A 6,338-nucleotide genomic window follows, 5' to 3' on the forward strand; every position below is an offset into this window, starting at 1 on the left:
TATAGTTGACATACAATAAAATGTCACATGCTTAAAGTATTAAATTTTACTTTATTTTTTATCCTCATCTGAGGGCATTCTTTCATTGATTTTAGAGAGAGAGGAAGGGAGAGAGAGAACTATCAATGTGAGAGAGAAGCATCAATTGGTTGCCTTTGCTACATGCACTGGGACTGAGGATCATAGGCACCCGGATTGGGCACCAAACCGTCAACCTAGATATGTGCCCTGACCAGGAACTGAACAGAGACCCTTGACTTCAGGATGACACTCCAACCAATAGAACCACACCAGGTAGGGCAAAAGTATTAAATTTTATGTTTCCACTTTTGAAACCAGATGCAGGGAGCTGCTGAGGAGCCCTGTGGTTGCTATCTGTGGTGGGTGCCTGGCAATGGCAGGGCAGTACTCCTGGGGAAGCCCTGGATTATGTTTTAATTCAATCATGGTTGAATTCTTCTCATTTGGCATCAGCAGAATTTTATATTAGATAAACTGCGTGGCATATATCCATCTGGAATCTTAACTGGACTGCAGTAATATAGATTCACCTTGCTAGTAACTACCAATCCTGAGATAATAAAATACCTAAATAATGTGGTGGAACAACTAAAAGATTGGTTATACAAGTATTCAGTTCAGAAACTGGTGGTAGTCATCTCCAATATTGAAAGTGGTGGGGTCTTTGAAAATGGCAATTTGATAGTGAATGTGCCAAGACTGCCAAAGATGACAATACACACAGTGAAAAGTCTCAGAAAGCTAACCAAGGTGAAATCTGATCAAGACAGGTCACAGCAATAGATAAATTTCTGCCACTGTTGGAATTTTCTTGTTCATTTGATCTTCTGATTGATACAAAGATTTGGCTGTACCTGAAGTGAGAAGAATCAGGACCATAGTTTCTTACCAATTCTGAGCAAGGCTGTTGGGTTCTTTCACTACTACAATCCACAAAGCCTACAAAACCCCTGCCTATGACTGAAGATAAGCTGAGAACAATAATGTAATTCTTGGGACCTCCGCTCAAGATGGCAGTGAAGGCAGACATCGCTTGCCTCCTCCCACAACCACATCAAAATTACAATTAAAATATAGAACAACCTACACTCAGCCTCGTCAGAAATCAAGTTGAATGGAAGTCTGACAACCATGGCATTAAACAAATCACATCCATCCAGACTGGCAGGAGGCACATAGATGCAGAGCAGGCCGGACCCACATTAACATGCAGTAAATAAAAATTCAGAAGGGATATCTCGGGAGCAAGGAGTCCCAGCCTCACACGAGGCCCCCCAGTCCAGGGTTCCAGTGCTAAGGACGTAAGTCCTCACAACTTCTGGCTGCCCAACCAGCATGTATTGAGTCAGTGGCAGAAACTGCTGGAGCCCCAGGCAGTTCCTCTTAAAGAACTCACACACATACTCACCTACTCATACTCACTCCCTCTGAGCTCCAGCAGTGGGGGAGCAGCTTGAAAGGCACCAGTGGTACACAGGGGGAAACTGAAGTGTCTGGCATCAAGGCAAGCAGAGGCCATTGTCCCTTTTCTGAATCCTCCCCTGACAGAGGTGGCAAGCTGGTTCCATATCTGAGACTCCATCACCTGGCTAACACTGACCCTCCCTAGAGAAGCCCTGAGACTCTGCCCCACCCAATTTACAGGCCCACCCAAGCTGCTTTTCCCATATGAATGGCTGGTCTTGGCTCATGCTTCAAAACTTCCTAAATACCATCAAACAAGCAACAGCTGGCATAGGGAGCCCCAGGCTCAGCACTAGCAGCAGCCAGCCTAGAGTCACAGTTTGGCTTCACCTGGGAATCTCCAAGCCCAGTACAAGTAGCAGCCATCTCAGGTTGCTTTATAGCTCAGGCAGGGTGGCTCCAGGTAAAACTCAGGTGGGGGTTGACCTTGGCCTGCACCATTTGGGAAACCCCAGAGCCTGCACACCCAGTGGGCAGCTACATACCATGTCAGAACACAACCATCCTGCCCCTGCACAGCATATCCTCCACAGAGGGCAGAGGGTGGTGGTCAGTGGTCACAGCCAATCATTGCAATTAACTGGCCTGGGTAAATCCCTCCCATTAACCTGGCAATAGCAACCAAGTCTCAACTACAAGAAAAATGGGACAACTCTAACAGCATAATCAATAACATATAATAAAAAATGTCTTCATTTTGTCAAAAAATCAAGCTTTCAATGACAATGTATGCCTTAAAATTTTTTTTAAATAAAATTTTATGATTTGACATATATATCTATATCCATATATAGATATACATATATATCTGTGAATATATTACCACTATCAAGCCTATCAAAATTTTAAGCTGGAAAGTAAACCATTATGTCTACTAAATTTTTGGGTTTTGTTGATCTGAGAGAGAGAGAAACATCAATTTTTTCTACTTATTTATGCATTCATTGGTTGATTCTTCCTTGCGCAGGGGCCATATTAATCTTCTCTGTATCATTCCAATTTTAGAATATGTGCTGCCGAAGTGAGCACCATTGGTTGATTCTTGTATGAGGCCTGACCAGGGATCGAACCCTCAACCTTGGCGTATGAGGGTGAGACTCTAACCAATTGAGCTGTCTGGCCAGGGCCAATCTCCCCTATTCTTTGATTCAGAATTTTTGTCTCTAAGAATTTTTTTTCTACTGAAAATGTCCATTTGCTGCTACAAGAAAAAACTGAATAAATTTTAGACAGCAAAAATAAAAGATAGACACTAAAGGTAAGGTAGGAAGAGAAACTGCCTGAAGAAATTATCATTTATAAAGCAGCTTCCATATCAATTATCTATTGCTACATTATAAACCGCCCCTGAAATTACTGCCTTGTTCATGATTCTGTGAGTCAGCAATTTGGGTTGGTGTAGCCTGGGTGGTTCCTCTGCCTGTTGTAACCTGGAGTCATTCATCTGTCTTTAGTCATCTGAGGTCTAAACTCTGACTGAATGGTCTAAAATGGCCTCACTCGTCTGGCCATTGGCCAGCTGGACATAGGCAGGCTGCTCATTGGGCATACTTTGTTATCTTTTGAGCTTTGTATTAGGCTATTTCAGGCTTGTTCATATTTCAGTCTCAGGTTTACAGCCACAGACAAAAGGGGGCCAGCCCATAGGTACAAGCACATTTTAAGTCTCTATTTGCATCACATTGGCTAATGTTTCATTGGTTAAGACCAGACCCAAGGAGTAAAGGAATAATCCCTACCCCTCGATGGGAGGTGCAAAGGGACTTGCACATAAATGTGGGTAAAATCCTTGCAGCCATGTTTGTAAACTAATGACTTCTCCTACCACCTATTTAATATATATTTATTTAGTAAATGTTATGGACCACATGCTAGGCTCTAGGTCTAAAGAGCAAACAGACAAATGATCTGTGCCGAAGAAAATCTGATTTAGTAAAGAACACAGACAACTAAGCTAACATCACAATGCAGTGCAATTGGAGCTACAACAAAATTTAGAGCATACTGTGCTAGGAGGTGGGAGGGCACATGTTTCACACTGGGTCAGGGACACAGGAAGGCTGCCTGGAGGAAGTGACTGCAGAGGAGAGTCTTGAGACCCTCTTAATTGGCCTCCTCAGTAGGTAGAGGGGGAAGGGAAGGAAGAAGGAAACTGAGAAATGAAGTGAAAGACCTAGCAGCTCCTATCAGCCTTCAACCTTCAACTATCCTGCTTTCACTCATTAAGTGTGAAATCACAAAATTAAGATGGAAGCCCACAGTTAAGCAGAGCAAGAACAAAAAATGTCAAAACCATTTTTCCTGAAGCTCATCCATGTCTCGGTCCCATCAGATATTTCTTAAAAGCCCCTCTGTCAAAGTGATTTTCCTAGAGGAGGGTTATGGACAGAGTGGCTACTGCTTACAGCGTCAGGTCTGGAGCACAGACTTTTCCACTTATTCCCAGAGACGCCGTCCAGCACCAGTTACTGGAAGAAGGCTATGATCAGCATCACAGCCAAACGCCCTAAAGCAAAGCAGAAGAGTGAGGAGGAAAATGTCACAGTGGTACAAAGTACATGGTGCTCAATAAATACTGATTTAAAAAAATGTTTGGAAGGAAGGATGCACAGCCAACAGTTGTTTGCATATTTACCTCTGGTGTGGTCACTGGAATTTAGGGGAAGCAGGAACTTTCATGATTTTTTATATTTACTTCTATATCATTTGAATATTTAACAGTCAGCAGATAGTACTGCTAGCATTGTAAGTTTAAAGACTTTGAAAAGAGAGCCAAAGGTCTGGAACCTTACCATCTGATATTACGACTACCACCAATAAAAATAAGTCTTGGTGCTCAGTTGGTATACGCTAAGCATTTTATAAGTATTGAATACATCACTACTCTGTTAGTTAGGTATAATCATTTTTCTTACTTACAGATTAGGAAACTGAAACTCAGCTAGGTTGTATAATTTGGCCAAGGCGACACATCCAACAAATGTCAGAGCGAGACTTTGACTCTGGGTCGTTTGGCCAGAGAGCCTATTGATAATCACTGCAGCATACCAAAATACTGCTATCAGCTCGGGGAAGGGACAAATATTCCCAGAAATCTGAGAGTAAGGCCCAAGGCAGCAGGTGTAATTTCTTTAAAGCTCATGTTTTATCCTTAAACTTCATTATAAATTACTTTCTGTCTCATAATGCAAGTACATTTGTTTGAAAATAAAAGTATGCAAGTTATTTGCCATCAAGTCAGATGAATGCTCCAGGAAGATGTCCCATGTCTATCCTATGGCTTCATGTGTCCTGGACACACCACTGTTTGTGTCCAGAGAACTGTTTGCCCCAGGTTGAGAAACACAGACAAAATCAGTTCTGTGTTGCTTCTGGCCTTCTCTGACAGGTCAGCTAGGTCAGAATGTTTTCCTAAGATCCTGAAAGAGATCAGACATCAGTTAACTCTGATCTCTTCCAGTTCCAGTTCAGGGGATATATTCTTCCTATTAGTAGAGCACATCAAATGACCTGTCTGGTGACAGCTGACAGATTGGCAGACCTGCTGGCCAGGGTGTGACATTCCTCAGGCTGGCCCCAGCTGACTCTGATGTGGTCAACTGTTCCTTAGAGTTCACAGCCCACTTTCTAGGAATTCACACATGGTGACTGCTGCCATGATACAGTTTAATCAATCCAACACAGCTGTAGAAGGTTTAGTAAGTGCAAAAGTTCATCCACAAAGGAAAAAAATTGGAAGTAGGTAGTGGTAATAGTTGCACACCATTGTGAACGTAATTAAAGCCACTGAATTCCACACTTAAAAACAGTTAAAGTGGCAAATTTTATGTTACATATTTTACCACAACAATAAAATGGTAAAAAAACAAATTTATCCACAAACAATATTTGGTCTGGGCCTCACGAATATTTTGGGATTGGGGAATGGTTACTGCTCTAGATGGATGAACCATTAATCAAGGCGAGAGCAAATCTAATCCTGTAACCTCTCGCTGAAATCCCTTCAATTGCTCCCCATTACTCTTGGGATAAAGACCAAAAGCCTTAACAGCTTCTGAGGTCCTATGTGGTCATCTTTCTGATCTCATTTTGTGCCACTTCTCCCCTTGCTTTTCCTGTTCCAGCCACCCTGGCCTTTCTTCTCCTTTCAACATGCAAAGCTCCTCTCCACTTCAGGGCCACTGCAAAGGGACTTTTTCCCTTTGCTTGAAAACATTTTACACCCCACTCCATTCTTGGCTAACTCAATCCAAGCGTCGCTTCCTTGGATAGCCCCCAATGTGGGTCAGATTCCATGTTATATATGCTGCTAAAACCACATCTTCCTATTGCAATGAAAATCACAGAAAAACTCCATATAACAGGGGCTTAAACAAAACTAAAGCTCATTTCTCTTTCATGTTCAGAAGTCCTGGGCTGCTCCATGGTGCCTGGAACTCAGGTTTGTTCTATCATTTTGTTGCATTACACATGGCTTTCATTTTTAAAGTCGCTTCATGATCTAAGACAGCAGCTGGAGCTCCAGCCATTATGTCCACATTCCCACAAGCAAGAAGAAGAAGGAGGAAAAAAGGGCAAGCCTCCTCCCTTTAAAGATATTTCCTGGAAGTTGTACATATAATTTTTGCTTACATACCACAATTTAGTCACATGACCACATCTAGTTGCAAGAAGGATAATAAATGTGTTCGTTATTGTGAGTAAACACATATACACCTGGTAGTGGACATTTACTTATGTTACTCATAAAGAAGGGGAGAATGGACAGCACAGAATGAAACATTTCTATCATCACAGAAAGCTCTTTGGGATTGCACTGGTCTCTAATGTAGATCAAAAACTGCAATGTGTGG

General features: G+C 42.2%; 2 pseudogenes; one reads left to right on the forward strand and one right to left on the reverse strand.

The window, feature by feature from the left end:
• Positions 1–264: 264 nt before the first annotated feature.
• Positions 265–985, forward strand: LOC114503783 (annotated as a pseudogene).
• A 1,414-nt stretch (positions 986–2,399) lies between these two features.
• On the reverse strand, positions 2,400–2,514 carry LOC114504356 (annotated as a pseudogene).
• Between the last annotated feature and the right edge of the window lie 3,824 nt (positions 2,515–6,338).

The sequence above is a fragment of the Phyllostomus discolor genome, chromosome 8 (assembly GCF_004126475.2).
Source record: "Phyllostomus discolor isolate MPI-MPIP mPhyDis1 chromosome 8, mPhyDis1.pri.v3, whole genome shotgun sequence".
Taxonomy (NCBI): Eukaryota; Metazoa; Chordata; class Mammalia; order Chiroptera; family Phyllostomidae; genus Phyllostomus; species Phyllostomus discolor.